Below are 22,595 nucleotides of genomic sequence, written 5' to 3'. Positions count from 1 at the left end.
GCAGGCCCTTTTTACGGTATTATGACGCGCTACTTGCGTCACTTCAGAAAGTTAACAAAAAACCTATCGCCACTCTTAATTGGGTGTTCGAGTGGTAGGGTTAGTATAGCACACATATAGAAAATGATATTAGTGGACAAGGTGTAGTCAGGTGGTATATCTGGGTTGTCCCTACAATTAGATACATGAGAATTGTTACATGAAGACTCCTGAGGATTGGCTAAATTTGCTGGCGTCAGTGATAAGAGCCCCATGTTCTGATTGGTGCGCCCGTGAGCTTCCCAGCCTGGGACCACCGTCGTTCCCAGCTCTCGGTGTACCTGTAAGTTGTAACAATGTTTCACTATGGGTACATGCAGACAATGTGAGGACTTATTCATAGCTGGATGGGGGACCGCTCCCACTGTTGCAGATGTCCATTGAGCCTTTCAAGTGTATCTGCCAGTGTCTCGTAGCGAGGGATCCAGACGCTTCTGTTCTCCTGGGTTTGGCATCTCGTCAGGTTCGGCTTGGTCACGTGGGGAGGGACCGTGAAAGAGGCAGAATTCTGCACAATTAATATTGTTTTTCTACTGCGCGTCTGGTTTAATTTGTCGGGGTGACTTTAACGTTGGTGCGTGGAGTACGAGGTTGCAACATCGTGCCTTTGATGATTTGCTCTTGGAACGTAGGTTTGCAACATTGCGACCTTGGCTGGTTGCTTCGCCAAGCTCATTCTGCAGGATCAGCAACTGACTCTTGCCTTGTTAATGTCCACGGGAGCTCTTGTTTGAGGCCTCCTTGGGCCTGGTGCATAAGTTGTCCGTTTGGTGTACAGGTGCTTTAGGTTATAGGAGCATATAATTTCATGACCAGTATTGTCTTCATTATACTTCTCATGGCGGTAACTGGTTTCAAGAGAAGCATGAGCAAGCTAGTAGAAGAGTTCATGACGCGTCTTACGTTTCTGCATTCTGAAAGCCTATGTAAAAATAATAAAGATGCACGTCCGTGAATATGCCTGTCGCCTACGTCATAGCACTGAGTATATTCTTCGTGTAGGTTGGTGTGGGAATGTCCAGTGTGTACATTTGTACAGATGTGCTTCCCGTTGTCTAGGTCGTCATGGCATCTCTAACGACGTGTAGATTTTAGTCTAGTTGATCCGTGCCGCAGGTGTCGGCATGGCCAGTGCGGGCTGTTGGGCAGGCAGATGGACACATCCGTATGTTCCTGTACCAGGGTATCTGGTCGTCTGGCAAATGGACAAACTCTTCTCGTGGCGGGTGTTTGGGTCGTGACCCTCTAGGCCATGCGCGAGAGGCGAAGGACGGGAGCCTGGTCTTCCATTCTCCCACTTCACTCTGCTTTTGACTGGCAGACAGTCACCAGTGAGTATGTCATGCTGGCCCCAAGGGGTCAAGCCTGGTGAAAGCGAGAACAGGGAGGCAAACTGATTCAACATAGATTTGCACTCTTCTTGTTGCTCGGGTGTCAGATTGGAGGAGAGATTCACTCCTTCAATTTTTTCATCTAAAGGTAAGCCTCTGAGGAGATCCGGAAGAGCTTCACTCTCTTCTTCTTCCTCGGATGACGCTAGAAGCAACGCTCCTACATCAGGTCGCGAGACATACGCTTTAAGTCGGTTGGTGTGAAAGACTGTCGGAGCCTCCTTGGGATTGCCCAAGTCCACCAGATAGTTAACCTCTCCGAGTTTACCCACTACTCGGAAGGGTCCCATCCACTTATCTTGCAAGGCCCTCTGCCTTGTTGGAATCATAACGAGAACGAGCTGGTCTTGAGCGAACTCAACCATGTTAGCCTTTTGATCGTGCCAGTGCTTGACCAAGGCTTGTCCAGCTTTCAAGTTATCGCTTGCTTCCGTCATCATGTGCGACATTCTCCTCCGGAGACCTATCATGTAGTCAGTCACTCTGACTGGCTTGGGGGAAGGAGCACTCTCCAACCCCTCCTTAATCAGGGCCAATGGACCTCTGACGGGATGACCATAGAGTAGTTCGAAGGGAGAGTAACCTACTCCCTCCTGAGGTACTTCTCTATAAGCAAAGAGAAGGCATGGCAGTAGAAGGTCCCACTTATGCTTAAGGGGTTCTTCTAAAGCACCTATCATGCTCTTCATGGTTCGGTTGAACCGTTCTACCAACCCATTGGTTTGTGGGTGGTAAGCTGTTGAGAACTTGTAAGTAACTCCACAGGTTTTCCACATGGCTTTCATGTAGTGGGACATAAAGTTTGACCCCCTGTCAGAGATTACTTCCTTAGGAAATCCGACCCTAGTAAAAATACCAAGGAGGGCCTTAGCCACAGCCGGAGCTGTAACAGTCCTCATAGGAATTGCCTCAGGATACCTAGTAGCATGGTCTACTACAACAAGTATAAACCTGTTGCCTGAGGATGTTGGAGGATCAAGGGGACCAACGATGTCAATCCCTACTCTCTCAAATGGGACTCCCACAACTGGGAGAGGCACTAACGGTGCCACATTCTTGGATCCAACCTTACCAGAGATCTGGCAGGTGTGGCAGCTCCTGCAGTGTTTTTCTACTTCGCCCCCCATCTTTGGCCAATAGAAGTAGAGCGAGAGCCTTTCCTTAGTCTTCTTGAAACTCAAGTGACCAGCCAAAGGAATCTCGTGGGCTAACTGCAAGAACTGTGGTCTGTTCTCTTGGGGTACTACAAGTTGTTTGTAGTCTCCAGGTGCAGACTCGGTCGGTTCACTGTAGAAGAGGCCATCTTCCCAGTGCAACCTGTATTTCCCAGGCTCTTGCCATTCAGCCTCAGCTTCTGCCTTCCAGAGTTGGACATTCTCTCTGCCCCTTACTGAAGTCTGCCCTGTTGGGTCCACCTTCTGCCAGTAAAGACTGCAGCTCAGGATGGTCAACAGGATCCAGATCTCCAATGAGTTCCTGGCCTTCCGTTAGCTCTTCCTCAGAGGTAATTCTACCACACAGGGTGGTACCTCCCTCTCAGCCTCGGCTGGAGGTGGAGTTACGGGTGTAACTTTGGACAACCGAGGGGAAGTCCGTGTTGGCTGCACTGGAATGCTGGCTGCTGGTTTCGGGGTAGAAGTCTTAGGTTTCCCTTTCGCTTCTGATTTCTTGGAGACAGCGGCCGACAATTCCAGTGGAGCAGGAGTGATATCTTTCTTCATCATCTCCTGGAGAGTTCCGCGCATGGTCCTCTCTCTTGCGGGTCTGGTTAGCTCCTGTAACCGTTTACTAGGAGGTCTGGGAGTATGCGATACAACTCCGAGAGTTTTCAAATCATTACCCAACAGTACGCGTCCTGGTACCTCACTCTGTATGCTGACAGGTATCTTCACAGTCATGTCGTTACACTGGATGAGAACTGGTAATTGGGGAAGCATCTGTACAGGCCCTCCAGCTAACTTGGTGAGGTGTTTGGGTGCCTTAGCAACATCCTCGACCTGAAAAAACGATTTATCCACCACCGTTATGCTGGCCCCAGTGTCCCTAATGGCAGGAGTCTCCTGACAATTCACCTGGACACTGTCCTTATAATACTCTTTAGTATTATCGGGGGTAGAATTATAGACATCTAAATTCTGTTGTTCCCACAACCCCAGAGATACTAAAGAAACGCTGGCTGAGACTCCAGTGGGTTCGTCAGCTAGCAGTAGAAAGTTTCCACTTGCCATTTGGACTTCCTCCTCTGGAGCGAAGGCTAAGGAGACAAGCTGGACCCCTGAAGGTTTACACCTTACATCTGGGATCTCCTTTCACGTGATCAGTCGAGCCACAAACAAAGCATTTACCGAATGCTTTCTGGAATGATGGCTTGTTCTGACCTCCTTCTGGTTTGGCACCAGAAGACACACTATTCTGCTGTGGTTTTCCCGGTGGCTTACCCTTCTGGTTTTGTTTGGGGCCCTCTTTGGAATGTGAGTTATTCGAATTCTCTTTTGAGTCTTTTTTAGGCTGTTTTCCCTCATCCTTTTTCTGAGTTGCCCCAGAATCCTTATGAGTAGCCCTGTTGGCAACCCACAAGTCAGCAGCCTTAGCTAGCTCCCTGGAATCCAATTCCTTCGAATCAGCCAAGTGCTGTCTGAGCTCAGGAGAACAGGCATCATAAATAGACTCCAACATAAAAAGATTTCTCATACCCTCATAAGTGTTCACTTTGTAACCCTTAATCCATCCCTCTAAGTTTTTCAACCCTTCACTCACCCAGGTAGCCCAAGGGCTACCATCATGCTTTTTGAGGGTTCTAAACCTCTTAGGATACTGGGAAGGGGTCTTCCCAAATCTAGCTATTAAAGCTAGCTTTCCACTTTCGTAATCTGTCTTATCCGCCTCCCCCAACTCCATTACCACATCAGTCGCAACAGAAGGGAGCCTAGAGAACAACCAGGGGAGCAACGCATTCCCTGTGATGTCCTAGAGCCCATGATTGTATTCAAACAGTTTCAACCAATCCAACTCATCCAATCTCGGTTCATACATACCCACTAATTCCTTCGGCATCCGGGGTCTTTTGGGACTGGAGCTCCTAGAGGAACCAGAGGAGAGAGAAGCATTTTCCATAGACAACTTTTTCATCTCTAACTTGTGATTAAGTTCTATTTCTCTGAGTCTTAACTCAGCTGCTGCTTCTGCTCAGCCTGGGCATTCATCCGTCTGAACTCGAGCTCTTGGTTTCATTCAGATTGAGCCAAGAACCGTTTATATTCTAGTTCGAGCTTCATTTTTTCAAGTTCAAAATAAGCAGGGTTACTTGTGGGACCTGGTATGGGCCCCGTAGGCACAGCTGGTAAGGCAGGTAGAGGAGCAGGGGAGACAGTTTCGTTAGCCTCTCCGTCCTCGTCAGCCTCTTCATCGCTATCATCAGAATCACGATTCAGATCAACACCATTACTGTTTTCTACAGTTGCTGGAGAGATTGGTTCCTCTGAACCAGTACCCAGACTTTGGTTCGCCAGCAATCTCTCGATTAGTTCTAACTTCTTGCCTCTTACAGGAAGATTCTCTTGCCTACAGAGAGCTCGCAGACTCTCAGTATTTTCACTTGACAAAGACGCTTGACTGTAAGTTTCCATCGTAGACATGTTTTTTGAAAGTTGCTTTTTGTGCAAAGTTTTGTGGTTAGTTATCCTACAGCGTCGAAAAGCACTCTAAACTGTATACTCGATACAAATCCCACCGCTGCCACCAGTGTTAGGCGGAAACCTGTGTAGTTCCCTCTGGGACCACTGCAAAAGATTTAGGACTACAGGCGTTGGCGGTGAACCCACTTGGTAGCAGTCTGCACCACACAGATTCACGTGGTAGCTGTGGCTGAGCAGTCAGACCTCTCTCAAGAAAATTTGAGCAGTATGTGGAGTATACAAAATAGGGCAATTCTTCACAGCAAGACAAGCAAACACGCAACAAGGCTTAGTGTAAAGATATTAAGGTATTTATTTATAACAAAATATCTATGAGAAACACTAAGGCAAATCACGGCAAACAAATCAAACACAATTACTCTACGAAGTAGACGATCAATTCCCCTAGCAATATCGACAACTCTAGGTTCTACTGGTACCACTTATTTTCAGACAGAGGTGTATACCTCAACCCAGATGACACTCGAATATTAGTTAGGACGGGAGAGAAAAAAAGATAGGCAGGTTACGAAATCAACACAGTTCGATCCAAGCGGATAAAATGCAAGGCAGGAAGGCAAGAATCACAATAGATCGTAAAGTTCAGAGGCCAGGTCCACTCGGAGAGAGGCAAGGCGCGATGTCCCAAAAAGTCTCTAGTGGAGATGCATTCAAGTCTGTATTGCAAATTGTTATCGGTGGATAGAACCAGTTCAGAACAACGAATGAGAAAAGCTTGGAGGCGACCCAACGGAACGGAGAGGATTAAGACAACACACTCGAACCGATCGAAAGGGAAGCCAGGCGCACACAGTACCTTGTTGTGGAGGGCAGCTCCGGCGGGGGCAGTTGTTCCTGGTGGTGGATGCATGTTGGTTCTTTGCCAAGAGTAGAGATGATCTCGTCGTCGAAGAAAATGAAGTCCGGTGCACCACCAGGGAAGAGACCAGGCGCGGAGTGCACCGTCACAAGGCACCACCTTTTGGTCGCGGTTCAGGGGTAGTGGCTATCCGGTTGCCTAGGTGCTTCTGCACGGGCAATTTGACCACTGAGTCATGAGGCGAATAAAACGCAAAGGGGACTGGTTGTTCCCACCAGTCAGGGGAAGAGACTCTCCGGCAGGGAGATCTCCTCTGTCATCGGGAAGTGGTGAGTCGGTTCCGCAGGGCTCCACCGGAGGTGTCGTCGTGTAGGTCGGCTCAGCGTTACCCTCGTCGGATTTTTTGGTCCTGTGGCGACTTCTGAAGATCCAGTCCCAAAAGCCCTGCTTTTATGCAGAAAACCCCATTCATTCAGCCTAGCTGTCAATCAACACATGCTAAGTGGTGAGCGGGAAGGCTCACCACCTGGGCCAATCACTCCAGAGTGCGACCGGAGTTGTCAAGGCAACTCGGTCCAGGGTGCCTAAACCCCCCCCCCACACCCCTGTGGAACCCAGACAGAATGGCACCACTTTGGAGGGTCTCTGTACAGAGGCCCGCCAAAAGTGGAACAAAGGGCTCAACCTTTGGTTTAGGAGTCACAGAGAAGAACACAGACGCCATTTTACAAACCGAGTTCTGGCAGAAAATACCACTCGATAAACCTATTTAAGATAAGTAGATCGGTGGTACGTCAGAGATAATTGAGAAAAAGTATCAATCTCCAACAATGGGACGAGTCCCATAGGGTTATGCTCGGGGTCGAACATAACAAGTAGTTTCCACTGCCACCAGCCAAAACTCGACGAGGGGGGACGAGACAGTGCCCCCTCGAGTAACAGATCCAGGAGTAATCGAATTACCCCTACTAGTACGTCCACAATAAGATGGTTTGTACTAGTTCTGTTAGTAAATTTAGGTCTAGTAAAGCCAATGGTGACTTTACATGCCCGGGGAGACAGTAGTCAGTCCCCGGGTATGGAGTCTATGTTTGGGGACCCGCTAGGGCGCCCCCGTGTTACGGCACGTAGGGTGCGGTGTAACACACATAGAAAAACACATGAGACCCTATGGAGTAAAAGACCCCATAGCCCATCGAACACATTGACATTTCAAAGGAAATACACACATACCCGTCCAAGAGTGGGAGAAAAGAGTCTCACTCTTGGCAGGATGGAAAAAACAAACTCCAGAAATCCAGCAAAGCCGCTTGGGGACTTACTAGGTTAGGAAATTCAGCCTAAACAGTGTCCTCCCTAACAGGCACCCTCCACCAGGCCCCAACTCATGTTCCCCTGCACCCCCACACCCCAGCACTGTGGGGCACCTGCCAGCAGGCCCCCACTCATGTCCAACTCATGTCCCCCTGCACCCCCACCCCCCAGCACTGTGGTGCACCCTCCACCAGGCTCCCACTCATGTCTCCCATCACCCCCACCCCCCAGCACTGTGGTGCACTGTCCACCAGGCCCCCACTCATGTCTCCCATCACCCCCACCCCCCAGCACTGTGGGGCACCCTCCACCAGGCCCCAACTCATGTTCCCCTGCACCCCCACCCCCCAGCACTGTGGGGCACCTGCCAGCAGGCCCCCACACATGTCCAACGCATGTCCCCCTGCACCCCCACCCCCCAGCACTGTGGTGCACCCTCCACCAGGCCCCCACTCATGTCTCCCATCACCCCCACCCCCAAGCACTGTGGGGCACCTGCCAGCAGGCCCCCACTCATGTCCAACTCATGTCCCCCTGCAACCCCACCCCCCAGCACTGTGGTGCACCCTCCACCAGGCTCAAACTCATGTATTTCAGGGGTTCCGTGGAGTACTACACGTGAATTGGCCGTGTGGGTCCTCCCAGGTGTTCGCTCCACAACCTCCAAGGCCCCTGCAGGCAGCCCACACCACGGGGGACTAGCCTGCACCCCCACTCATGTCCCCCTGTACCCACACCCCCCAGCACTGTGGTGCACCCTCCACCAGGCTCCCACTCATGTTCCCCTGCACCCCCACCCCCCAGCACTGTGGGGGACCTGCCAGCAGGTCCCCACTCATGTCCAACTCATGTCCCCCTGCAACCCCACCCCCCAGCACTGTGGTGCACCCTCCACCAGGCTCCCACTCATGTCTCCCATCACCCCCACCCCCCAGCACTGTGGTGCACCCTCCACCAGGCTCCCACTCATGTCTCCCATTACCCCCACCCCCTAGCACTGTGGGGCACCCTCCACCAGGCCCCAACTCATGTTCCCCTGCACCCCCACCCCCCTGCACTGTGGGGCACCTGCCAGCAGGCCCCCACTCATGTCCAACTCATGTCACCCTCCACCCGCACCACCCAGCACTGTGGTGCACCCTCCACCAGGCTCCCACTCATGTCTCCCATCACCCCCACCCCCCAGCACTGTGGTGCACCCTCCACCAGGCCCCCACTCATGTCTCCCATCACCCCCACCCCCCAGCACTGTGGGGCACCCTCCACCAGGCCCCAACTCATGTTCCCCTGCACCCCCACCCCCCTGCACTGTGGGGCACCTGCCAGCAGGCCCCCACTCATGTCCAACTCATGTTCCCCTGCACACCCACCCCCCAGCACTGTGGTGCACCCTCCACCAGGCCCCCACTCATGTCCAACTCATGTTCCCCTGCACCCCTACCCCCCAGCACTGTGGGGCACCTGCCAGCAGGCCCCCACTCATGTCCAACTCATGTCTCCCATCACCCCCCAGCACTGTGAGGCACTGTTAGGCGGAAACCTGTGCAGTTCCCTCTGGGACCACTGCAAAATATTTAGGACTACAGGCGTTGGCGGTGAACCCACTTGGTAGCAGTCTGCACCACATAGATTCACGTGGTAGCTGTGGCTGAGCAGTCAGACCTCTCTCAAGAAAAGTTGAGCAGTATGTGGAGTATACAAAATAGGGCAATTCTTCATAGCAAGACAAGCAAACCCGCAACAAGGCTTAGTGTAAAGATATTAAGGTATTTATTTATAACAAAATGTCTATGAGAAACACTAAGGCAAATCACGGCAAACAAATCAAACACAATTACTCTACGAAGTAGACGATCAATCCCCCTAGCAATATCGACAACTCTAGGTTCTACTGGTACCACTTATTTTCAGACAGAGGTGTATACCTCAACCCAGATGACACTCGAATATTAGTTAGGACGGGAGAGAAAAAAAGATAGGCAGGTTACGAAATCAACACAGTTCGATCCAAGCGGATAAAATGCAAGGCAGGAAGGCAAGAATCACAATAGATCATAAAGTTCAGAGGCCAGGCCCACTCGGAGAGAGGCAAGGCGCGATGTCCCAAAAAGTCTCTAGTGGAGATGCATTCAAGTCTGTATTGCAAATTGTTATCGGTGGATAGAACCAGTTCAGAACAACGAATGAGAAAAGCTTGGAGGCGACCCAACGGAACGGAGAGGATTAAGACACCTCACTCGAACCGATCAAAAGGGAAGCCAGGCGGACACAGTACCTTGTTGTGGAGGGCAGCTCCGGCGGGGGCAGTTGTTCCTGGTGGTGGATGCACGTTGGTTCTTTGCCAAGAGTAGAGATGATCTCGTCGTCGAAGAAAATGAAGTCCGGTGCACCACCAGGGAAGAGACCAGCCGCGGAGTGCTCCGTCACAAGGCACCACCTTTTGGTCGCGGTTCAGGGGTAGTGGCTCTCCGGTTGCCTAGGTTCTTCTGCAGGGGCAATTCGACCACTGCGTCCTGAGGTGAATAAAAAGCAAAGGGGACTGGTTGTTCCCACCAGTCAGGGGAAGAGACTCTCCGGCAGGGAGATCTCCTCTGTCGTCGGGAAGTGGTGAGTCGGTTCCGCAGGGCTCCACCGGAGGTGTCGTCGTGCAGGTCGACTCAGCGTTACCCTCGTCGGATTTTTTGGTCCTGTGGCGACTTCTGAAGATCCAGTCCCAAAAGCCCTGCTTTTATGCAGAAAACCCCATTCATTCAGCCTAGCTGTCAATCAACACATTCTAAGTGGTTAGCGGGAAGGCTCACCACCTGGGCCAATCACTCCAGAGTGCGACCGGAGTTGTCAAGGCAACTCGGTCCAGGGTGCCTAAACCCCCTCCCACACCACTGTGGTAACCCAGACAGAATGGCACCATTTTGGAGGGTCTCTGTACAGAGGCCCGCCAAACGTGGAACAAAGGGCTCAACCTTTGGTTTAGGAGTCACAGAGACGAACACAGACGCCATTTTACAAACCGAGTTCTGGCAGAAAATACCACTCGATAAACCTATTTAAGATAAGTAGATCGGTGGTACGTCAGAGATAATTGAGAAAAAGTATCAATCTCCAACAATGGGACGAGTCCCATAGGGTTATGCTCGGGGTCGAACATAACAAGTAGTTTCCCCTGCCACCAGCCAAAACTCGACGAGGGGGGACGGGACAGTGCCCCCTCGAGTAACAGATCCAGGAGTAATCGAATTACCCCTACTAGTACGTCTACAATAAGATGGTTTGTACTAGTTATGTTAGTAAATTTAGGTCTAGTAAAGCCAATGGTGACTTTACATGCCCGGGGAGACAGTAGTCAGTCCCCGGGTATGGAGTCTATGGTGGGGGAGCCGCTAGGGTGCCCCCGTGTTACGGCACGTAGGGTGCGGTGTAACACACATAGAAAAACACATGAGACCCTATGGAGTAAAAGACCCCATAGCCCATCGAACACATTGACATTTCAAAGGAATTACACACATACCCGTCCAAGAGTGGGAGAAAAGAGTCTCACTCTTGGCAGGATGGAAAAAAACAAACTCCAGAAATCCAGCAAAGCTGCTTGGGGACTCACTAGGTTAGGAAATTCAGCCTAAACAGAGAATTCTCCCTAACAGGCACCCTCCACCAGGCCCCAACTCATGTTCCCCTGCACCCCCACACCCCAGCACTGTGGGGCACCTGCCAGCAGGCCCCCACTCATGTCCAACTCATGTCCCCCTGCACCCCCACCCCCCAGCACTGTGGGGCACCCTCCACCAGGCTCCCACTCATGTCTCCCATCACCCCCACCCCCCAGCACTGTGGTGCACCCTCCACCAGTCCCCCACTCATGTCTCCCATCACCCCCACCCCCCAGCACTGTGGGGCACCCTCCACCAGGCCCCAACTCATGTTCCCCTGCACCCCCAGCCCCCAGCACTGTGGGGCACCTGCCAGCAGGCCCCCACTCATGTCCAACTCATGTTCCCCTGCACCCCCACCCCCAGCACTGTGGTGCACCCTCCAGCAGGCCCCCACTCATGTCCAACTCATGTTCGCCTGCACCCCTACCCCCCAGCACTGTGGGGCACCCTCCACCAGGCCCCCACTCATGTCTCCCATCACCCCCACCCCCCAGCACTGTGGGGCACCCTCCACCAGCCCCAACTCATGTTCCCCTCCACCCCCACACCCCAGCACTGTGGGGCACCTGCCAGCAGGCCCCCACTCATGTCCAACTCATGTCCCCCTGCACCCCCACACCCCAGCACTCTGGGGCACCTGCCAGCAGGCCCCCACTCATGTCCAACTCATGTCCCCCTGCACCCCCACCCCCCAGCACTGTGGTGCACCCTCCACCAGGCCCCCACTCATGTCTCCCATCACCCCCACCCACCAGCACTGTGGTGCACCCTCAACCAGGCCCCCACTCATGTCTCCCATCACCCCCACCCCCCAGAACTGTGGGGCACCCTCCACCAGGCCCCAACTCATGTTCCCCTACACCCCCACCCCCCAGCACTGTGGGGCACCTGCCAGCAGGCCCCCACTCATGTCCAACTCATGTTCCCCTGCACCCCACCCCCCAGCACTGTGGTGCACCCTCCACCAGGCCCCCACTCATGTCCAACTCATGTTCCCCTGCACCCCCAACCCCCAGCACTGTGGGGCACCTGCCAGCAGGCCCCCACTCATGTCCAACTCATGTCCCCCTGCAGCCGCACCCCCCAGCACTGTGGTGCACCCTCCACCAGGCCCCCACTCATGTCTCCCATCACCCCCACCCCCCAGCACTGTGGGGCACCCTCCACCAGGCCCCAACTCATGTTCCCCTGCACCCCCACCCCCCAGCACTGTGGGGCACCTGCCAGCAGGCCCCCACTCATGTCCAACTCATGTCCCCCTGCACCCCCACCCCCCAGCACTGTGGTGCACCCTCCACCAGGCTCCCACTCATGTCTCCCATCACCCCCACCCCCCAGCACTGTGGTGCACCCTCCACCAGGCCCCCACACATGTCTCCCATCACCCCCAGCACTGTGGGGCACCCTCCACCAGGCCCCACCTCATGTTCTCATGCACCCCACCCCCCAGCACTGTGGGGCACCTGCCAGCAGGCCCCCACTCATGTCCAACTCATGTTCCCCTGCACCCCCACCCCCCAGCACTGTGGTGCACCCTCCACCAGGCCCACACTCATGTCTCCCATCACCCCCACCCCCCAGCACTGTGGGGCACCCTCCACCAGGCCCCAACTCATGTTCCCCTGCACCCCCACACCCCAGCACTGTGGGGCACCTGCCAGCAGGCCCCCACTCATGTCCAACTCATGTCCCCCTGCACCCCCACACCCCAGAACAGTGGGGCACCTGCCAGCAGGCCCCCACTCATGTCCAACTCATGTCCCCCGGCACCTCCACCCCCCAGCACTGTGGGGCACCTGCCAGCAGGCCCCCACTCATGTCCAACTCATGTCTCCCATCACCCCCACCCCCCAGCACTGTGGGGCACCCTCCACCAGGCCCCAACTCATGTTCCCCTGCACCCCCACCCCCCAGCACTGTGGGGCACCTGCCAGCAGGCCCCCACTCATGTCCAACTCATGTCCCCCTGCACCCCCACCCCCCAGCACTGTGGTGCACCCTCCACCAGGCTCCCACTCATGTCTCCCATCACCCCCACCCCCCAGCACTGTGGTGCACCCTCCACCAGGCCCCCACTCATGTCTCCCATCACCCCCACCCCCCAGCACTGTGGGGCACCCTCCACCAGGCCCCACCTCATGTTCCCCTGCACCCCACCCCCCAGCACTGTGGGGCACCTGCCAGCAGGCCCCCACTCATGTCCAACTCATGTTCCCCTGCACACCCACCCCCCAGCACTGTGGGGCACCCTCCACCAGGACCCAACTCATGTTCCCCTGCACCCCCACACCCCAGCACTGTGGGGCACCTGCCAGCAGGCCCCCACTCATGTCCAACTCATGTCCCCCTGCACCCCCACACCCCAGAACTGTGGGGCACCTGCCAGCAGGCCCCCACTCATGTCCAACTCATGTCCCCCTGCACCTCCACCCCCCAGCACTGTGGTGCACCCTCCACCAGGCCCCCACTCATGTCTCCCATCACCCCCACCCCCCAGCACTGTGGTGCACCCTCCACCAGGCCCCCACTCATGTCTCCCATCACCCCCACCCCCAGAACTGTGGGGCACCCTCCACCTGGCCCCAACTCATGTTCCCCTACACCCCCACCCCCCAGCACTGTGGGGCACCTGCCAGCAGGCCCCCACTCATGTCCAACTCATGTTCCCCTGCACCCCCACCCCCCAGCACTGTGGTGCACCCTCCACCAGGCCCCCACTCATGTCCAACTCATGTTCCCCTGCACCCCCACCCCCCAGCACTGTGGGGCACCTGCCAGCAGGCCCCCACTCATGTCCAACTCATGTCCCCCTGCACCCGCACCCCCCAGCACTGTGGTGCACCCTCCACCAGGCCCCCACTCATGTCTCCCATCACCCCCACCCCCCAGCACTGTGGGGCACCCTCCACCAGGCCCCAACTCATGTTCCCCTGCACCCCCACCCCCCAGCACTGTGGGGCACCTGCCAGCAGGCCCCCACTCATGTCCAACTCATGTCCCCCTGCGCCCCCACCCCCCAGCACTGTGATGCACCCTCCACCAGGCTCCCACTCATGTCTCCCATCACCCCCACCCCCCAGCACTGTGGTGCACCCTCCACCAGGCCCCCACTCATGTCTCCCATCACCCCCACCCCCCAGCACTGTGGGGCACCCTCCACCAGGCCCCACCTCATGTTCCCCTGCACCCCACCCCCCAGCACTGTGGGGCACCTGCCAGCAGGCCCCCACTCATGTCCAACTCATGTTCCCCTGCACCCCCACCCCCCAGCACTGTGGTGCACCCTCCACCAGGCCCCCACTCATGTCCAACTCATGTTCCCCTGCACCACCACCCCCCAGCACTGTGGGGCACCTGCCAGCAGGCCCCCACTCATGTCCATCTCATGTCCCCCTGCACCCCCACCCCCCAGCACTGTGGTGCACCCTCCACCAGGCCCCCACTCATGTCTCCCATCACCCCCACCCCCCAGCACTGTGGGGCACCCTCCACCAGGCCCCAACTCATGTTCCCCAGCCAACATGTCATCACAATCTAGATCCCTGGTCCCTATGGTCAGCCTCCAAATGCAAAACACCCACCCGAGTATTGCATCCACCCACTTAGAAATGGCAATAACATGATAGAACCCCATTGCAAGTTTGGAAACGAACACATGTCCCTCACATACACCCAATGGGTGTCAGTGAATCTCAAAACCCATATCATGATATGCATGAAACCAATGAGATGATACTACACATTGAAGTTTGAACAAAAAATATGTATTAAAGGAAACATAAATTGAATCAAAAATAAACAAACAGAAATGGGAATGTAAAAAAATAAAAAGAAGCATGTCCGTGAAAAAATGCAAAACCAAAAATCATAATCCAAAGGAATGGTGTCCAAAGTCACAGTCCACAAAAGAAAATCCAATGGAAAATTTTAATTGAAAGCCATTGCTCCATGGGAAAATTGTTAAAAAAAAAAGAAAATCCAACAGTCAACTATGTACAGATGAACAAGCCAGGGTCCATGATCCCAACAGAAGAAATGAAACCTATCTAATAACACTACCTAATAAAAAAAAACTATATACAAAAATGTGGCCCATTGTCCAAAAGGCCCAAAAAAAATGCAAAACCAAAGGAAACCTAACACTAACTACAGAACTATGTACAAGGGCAGCGGGCTAGTCCGACGGCTCACTTTTGGATGTCCCGGGCCAGGGCATCATCGAACTCCTGCTCAATGTCCCGGAGGCGGTCCTCCTCCATGGCCCCGAGGGTCCGCAGAGCCATCGACGTGTCCACCTCCAACCCCCTGCGGATTGCCTCGAGGCACTCGGCCCGCCTCAGGGCCCTCCGCATGGAGTTCTCCGCCCTGACCATCATGAGCCGTGCCTCTTCCGCCCGCTGCCGCTCTGCATCTATGGCGTGGCCCAACCGCTGCCACACGGAAGACATTTTCTGTCCTGGGTCCTCCTACCCTATGGCCGATGCCTGCCCCTCCGATGTCAAAGGCCCCGAGCCTTCATGGCTCCCACCACGTGGCTGCTGCGCCTCTGCCCGTGCACTGCCTCCTGCTGCCTGCACATCCTCCGCTGGCTGGGGTGCAGTCATTGATGTGGCCACCCCTGCTGGACGTCCGACTCCCGACTGTGGCAGGGATGCCTCCTCCACCAGCCTGGCCGCACCGTCAGAGGCAGCTCCACAGGGCACCCAGGTGACTGATGGGTGGGAAGATGGCACGGAGGACGACTGGCGCATAGGGGGTTCAGTTGAGGAGGGGGTCGTAGCAAGCCCCATAAAACGGAGGAATCCGGCCTGGGTGACGTGTCCCAGTAGGCCGACGCAGTCAACGAGCCATTCAAGATGACGTGCAGTCTCCTCATGAAAAGACTGCAGGTCACCTCGCATGCCCCGTTGACGCAACGCCACACCAGTCAGGACAGGCTCAACCCGGACAGCCACGTCCGCAGGCAGAGGAAGGCCAGTTGTCGTGAGCTCATCCCCTGCCTGAAAACGGGTCTGGACGTAGGCATCCCTGCTGGTGCAAGATGATGCAGGGACAGGATCAGGGACAGGATTGCACACAGGCACCTCCGCGGCGGCCTGTGCTGCCTCCTGTCCCTGGTCCTGCACTGCACTACTAGCACCAGTGGAATCCCCACCTCCAGACCCCGTCTCTGTTGCTTGCACGGCCTCCTCCTCCACCAAACCCCCCACCAACCTGGATGACTCCATGCCATCTTCCCCCGTTGGGCCCTGTGGGGTCCCAGCTGCCCCTTCTGCTGCCGAGGAGTCCAACTCCAACCTCTGCCTCTTGGACCTCCCCCCGGCAGCTGCGGCCTGGGACGCGGCACCGGACTCCTCACTCCCCGACGAGATCACAACCTGGGAGGGGAGCCGGGCCTTGCGTCTCCGGCTGGCGGTGGGATCCCCGCCGCTGTGCTCCACAGCACCTTCTCCGCCCTCTTCATCAGTTGACGCTGCAGACAGGGAGAAATAAAACACAGGCATCAGGGCACTGTACAATGGGCACATACACACATGACAGTTTTACATGAGTGGCATTGGCAAACCTCAGACATGCCATCACAATCCCCAACACACATGTAATTTCAACTGGCACACATGAGCCATACCACAGCCATATCGCAACTGCCAGCACCATCCATACACATACAACAGCATGAGCAGGCAAAGCTGAGCTAGACATCACATGCAACACAGGAAGTGCACTAGACATGTACACACACCACCACACTTGCATGCATGTGTACACCTCTGCCAAGTGTCGCAGTGTTCAGATGGGCATCCATGTCACATCTGCCAATCAGGCTTCCACATCCCGCTGTCACATGCATCCATGTTGCATCACTGTTGCACCCTTGTCAAATACACACAAATGCACATGTACACAGTGCTGATACATGCAGCTGAAAACAACATACATGCGTGACATCACGAACATGTCTACTTACATACACATTCATCCAAACATGTGTGCCCACACAACTGCATTTGGCATGCAAGCCTACACACACAAGCACCATCCATGTCTCACACATTACAGCCCTCGCATGTGTTAGCCTCACGGCCCTGTACACCCCCACCCATACTCGACCCCATACAAACAGATGTGCAACCTGCACACTACTGAAACATCACCACACGCACAGCTCGCAATCAGGATGCATGTACACTTACCGCTCGACTCCAGACGGGTCTGCCTCTCAAGGACCTGGACGTGGAGCGCTGGGGATATGCGTTCCAGGACCCTCATCTGATCTTCCGACAAGTGGCCCCGGCGCCCCTTAGCATCCGCTGCCTTCAAGAGGCGCCGGGCCTTGTTCAGGGTCCTGGACCTGAAGTCCTCCCAGCGCTTCTTGACATGTTGGAAGTCGCGGACTGCCACCCCCTCCGCGTTGATGGCAGTCACGATGTCCATCCAGATCCGAGTCCGTCCTTCCTTGTCGGCGCGGGAACTTCCGAAGAGGGCATCATACTGCCCCAGGACTTGCTCCACCAGGACACCAACTTCCCTGGCACTGAAGCTGGTGTCCCTCTGCCTCTCTGGCCAGGGGTTGTCAGTGGTGCCAGATGTTGCAGTGCCCGACATGACAACCCCAGAGGCAGGTGGGCAACTGGGTCCTGGGGCTGGGCTGTGGAGCGATGGAATCCCAGTCGGGAGTCTTCGGTTCCAGCAGGGGTGGTCACAGCAACAGCACCCCTTGCTGATGTGCAGGCAGCAAATGGCAGGGCACGTGGGCAGCAGGCAGTCAGGCAGCAGCAGATGGCAGGTGGGAGCGTGCTCGGGGCTCTGGGGGGCAGTAATTCGGCCTTCTGGGCAGGAGCGTGGTCTTCCGTGTGCTTAAGCGTGGCCAGCTTGATACGGAGTGATTTGGCACGTGAAAATTCTGCACGTCAGCGTGTAATTCGAGGAAAGGCCCTTAGCGCGTAAGAGCGTCTGCACGCATACGCAATTTCATTGGACAGAAGGCCCCTCAAGCGCAAGCGCCCCTGTGACGTGACGCACGCAGGCGTCCATGGGCATTTCAGCGCGTGTGAAAAACTGCACGTCCGCGTGTAATCCGAGGAAAGGGGCCATGCGCGTAAGTGACGTGACGCGCGTGGGCGTTTACCTCAGCACGGGTTGAAGGTGAGCAGGCCCAGCAGCTCGCTGTACGTGCCTTTCGTGGAGACCGACGTGTGTTGCTGCTTCCTGTTGTTTCGCGCACCATCACAACTTCACAGCTATCAAGGACGTATCTCTTCTTTTGGCGGGGGTATTGGCTACGCGTGTTTTTCTGCATCGCGCTAGTCAGATGGTGAGTCGCACACGCTCTTTTTCCCACTGCGGGTGTCCCTGTGTATCGCACCCATTTTCGATGTCATAGTAGCCTGCGTGTCCCACGCGTACGCGTTATTCGTGTTACTGGGTGCCACCGCGTACTGCGGGAGGTTGAATCCACGCACGTAGGCTGCAGGGTTGTGTGCACGGTTTTACTGCAGTTTTGGGGTGCCTGAGCGTTGCGTGACCCGTCACTACATCACCGGGGTCACATACAGCCTTGCAGGTGCAGGGGGGCTGTTAACATCTTGCTTCCCACCCCCTTCACCCCAATTGCCCAGGTCAATTGTGGTGTACACCTCCCATTGGCACCACTCCATCTGTGCCGGCACTACTACATCTGTGCCATGGTTGGGAGGCCACCAAAGGTGAGGGGCGCCTCAGCTGGGCGTCCTCCTCGTGGGGGCGTGGTCGGGGACATGGCCGTGGTGACCAGGGAGTAGGGGGACTCCAGGGTGTCCAGGGCGGCCACAGAGTGGGAAGACCAAGACACGTGTCCCTGGGGCAGTCATGTCATCTGCTGCCCTGAACAGCCGGGTGTTGGCAAGTGCAGGGGCAGATGCACCCAACAACACCCCGGTTGTGAGTCTGCCAACCAGGACTGTTGCGGTCAATGACCCTGCCACAGCTGATGTTGCTGCGCAGGGTCCATTAGAGGGCACCCAGCTGCCACTGACACAAGTCAGGCCTTTGGTCGTCCCTCCACCTGCCACTCCCTCGGCTCAATCCACCGAACCCACTGGCCAGACTGGTCAGGGTGGCATTAGCCAGCCAGGGTCTGTGCCACAGTCCAAGAGGAGGAAGGTTGCACCTGAAGCACAGGCTGGGACCCCACACACAGCCATGACCTCCTGCACGTCGAGGAAGAAGCCTTTCTGTAAGCAGGAACTGGACTTCCTCGTGGACTACGTGTGGGGCCACAGCCGTGACATGCTAGTGGGTGCCAATAGTCAGACTACGGCTGCCCAACATGACACCCAGTGGAAGCATGTTGCGGAACATGTCAGTTCATTCGGCCATGAGGTGTGCACGGCGTAAGAGTGCAAAAAGCGTTGGAATGACATCAAACGCAGCACTAAGGCTAAGCGTGCCTCTAATTACAACTTGACTCTGGTGACTGGCGGTGGGCCTGCACCAGAGGAGGAAATGCTCACTCCGCATGAGGCACTCGTTGTGGAGTTCATACCACCTGAATTGGTTGAAGGAGTGGGAGAGATGCTGGACTTTGATGCCCAGTCCAGTGAGTGTTGATGCGTGTTTGTTGAGGACGTGTGTGTTTCACTTGTGGGATGTGTTGTGCATGTTTGCCACTACATGTGACATGTACATGGTTCTGATGTGTAAGTAATGCAATGCTTCCGTGATGCATGTCTCCTCTGCCCGCATGCGGGGACTCCATGTAGGCATGCTCCCTTGCCCCTCCTCCGCCACTCTGCACCCCAGTTCCACCTTTGCACTGGTCTGCTGCAATCTTGCCAATGTGTACTTTCTTGTTCATGCGTCCTGTGTAGATACTAACTTCCAGCGTAGAATCTGCCAAACATATGCCGTGTGGTACAGCCTTAGTACTTGATGCAGGGTATCTCACTTGTACTGTGCATAGGTCAGATGTCCCGCAGGGACATGAGTGCCCATTCATGCTCCATGTGCATTGCACGCATGCCCCTATGTGTCCTTGACTGGATGATCACTGTAATACAAGTCCTTGGTTACATACATTGCCTGGCATCTCATCAGCCTTCCCATGTCAACTGTGGCTCAGTCCTGCATTGCACACATGTTTAGGGTCTGACAATCTGTGTGGCTCACAGGCCTCAGCCTGTTCAATGGCCAATGACTCTGTCCAACTGTTGTTGTGTCTTCTTCACACATGGGCGGCATCCAGAGTTTTCATCATGTGTCCTGCTTACTGTCCCAGCATCATTTGCAGTGTTGTCACTTGAATCACATTAAGCTGTTGATGCCAGTCAACACTGCCTGTCAATACACAGGTGTATGGTCAGCCTTTTGATACCATGTTAGGCATCCCTGCTTTGGTACTGGGGTGGAGGGGTGCTTGGCTTCTAGATATGGTACACATTGAATGCACAATGCACGTGATGTCTGAATTTGACATTGCACTGCCTTCACATTTCCTGGCACACACCATGGAGTCCTTGTACATGTAGGTAGTGAGTGGCGTACACATTTTCTGCACTGCATAGACCCACTTCCATGGAAACTGCCACCTTTCAACAGGTCTGATCACAGAAGCAATTCAAAGTTGACCCAGCATGCATGCCAGGTTATATGTTGTGTGTCACATGTCTGCCTGATGCGTTTGGTGTCAGTGTGTGTGTGTGTTGTGTGCTTCTGACATGTGTAGTGACCTTTTTTCTCTCTATTTTTCAGGTGAGGATGCAATGGAGGCGGAGGATGGTGTTGTCATGCCAGACACAGGGTTGTTACCACTACATCAACCCGGCACTAGTTGGGGTCGTGGGGTGGCAGGCCACGAAAACCCCCAAGTGCTACAGTCCATCTTGTCTCTGGCTGCCTATGAGTCCAGCCTTGATGACGACTCTGATGTCCATGTTGAGTTGGATGAGCATCAAGTCCATGTGTCAGGGGTGAGTGATTCTGATGTGGACACTCCTCTGTCTGCGACACCTGCACTGAGGGATCAGACAGTCTTGGTTCCTCCGCCCGTGGTGGATCGGGACGCAGGGTCACCCTCCACACCAGTCACTGATGTGCCTGGAACATCACGTCGACGGGGGCATATAGTCATGCAGCCGCGGGCGGTGCCAACACAGCGAGGACCCCCGGTCCTTGGGTCCCGCAGGGGTCAAACCCGGCAACGCGGTCGCCGCAGTATACTGAGTGGGAGCAACACATGACTGCCAATTCCGAACGGCAGGGGGCAGCAATGGAGAACATCGCTGAGAGCATGGAGCGTGTGGCCGATCTGTTCTCCCCCCTGCTAGGCAGGTGCTTCTCCAGCAGCAGGCGGCACGGTCCACGGCCCGCTCGCTCAGGCTGGGCGTGGCGGCCTCAGACAGGGCACGCCAGGCTGAAATGTCGTCTCTGCGTCAAGCAATTGCTGCTCACGCAGAGGCGCACATGGATGCCCTGAGGGAGGAGTATGCTTCCCTCAAATACACTCTGGGTGTCCTTATGATATCCCAGAGGCAGCGGGCAGAGGAGAGGTTTGCACAGCTTGAGCGTACCATCTCGGCTGAGCTACAGGCTTTCCGGGAGGTGCAGCGGTTGTCCAGCCAGGCCTTGCAGGAGAAACTCCGTGTTACATGTGCTACCTTGCAAGAGGAAGCACGTGTATCCAGTGAGGTTCTGCATGCAGACCTACGTCACATCGCCACACAGAACCAGGCTCACCCGTCCGGCAGACTTGCTGCCGACGAGGGGCAAGCTGCGGCTAGGCATGGCCAGGCTACTGTGCCATGTCCTCTTTTACAGGATGAGCCAGACTTGGACGACCATCTATCTCCCACATAGGTCGGGCTGTGCAGGCGTTGAGCCCATGGAGGTTTTTTTTTTGGCTCAGCATCATCGCATGTGGATGTTGAGCAGCACCCTGTACCTCCCCCCTCCTGGGTGCCTCCCCTCCCCCCCGGGTCGTATGTGGCCATTTTTGAGTTTTTCTTTTAGTTTAGTTAGTTAAGTTTCTGTTTGATAGTTAGTTTAATTAGGTAATGTAGGTTTTCCATAGTTAGTGTAATTAGTTAATATAGTTTAAAATTGCTTGTCTATTGTGCTTTCATGTGACGGTGCGGTGCTTTGTGGCTTTTGAAGGTATCCACTGTCTGTTCCAGCTGGGCCCTTCAGGCTTGTCTTGTGTATGTGTTTGCTGCTTGGGGTCCTTGACTCACATATGCCACTCCTGCCTCCCTTATCCATGGGCTCGCAAGGATGGTTCGGTGTCACAACCTTTTACACAAGGGCTTTGGACTGTCATATCTGTGGCATGTCTGGTGCTGTGTGACTTGTGTTTACACCCCTAGTGGGGATGATTTTGGTGTTATTGTCCACTGTTCAGCTTTTGCTAGATGGGGTGTTTCATGATTAATGTGTACATTCATTGCTATGCATTGTGTAGTATGTTTCTTATCTTTACTGTACACGTGCTTGTTGCAATTCATGCCGTAGATAGTGTTCCACACTTTGGATGTGAAAGACGGACTGATGGTGTGATTTCTGATGTGACTCTCTGACATGGCCAAGTAAGGAGATGCCTGAAGAGACACACACAGATGACTTTGAAGCATTAATCATGTGTTTCATGCCCTTTCTGCAGGGGGATGAGCCTCCAGAGCACCTTTGCCAGCAGACATGGCCCATTGGATGTCTGAATTCTGGAGACGTCTGT

Source organism: Ambystoma mexicanum, chromosome 10, assembly GCF_040938575.1.
Source record: "Ambystoma mexicanum isolate Mex_15411 chromosome 10, UKY_AmexF1_1, whole genome shotgun sequence".
Classification (NCBI taxonomy): Eukaryota; Metazoa; Chordata; class Amphibia; order Caudata; family Ambystomatidae; genus Ambystoma; species Ambystoma mexicanum.
Note: the sequence above shows the minus strand (reverse complement) of the source record.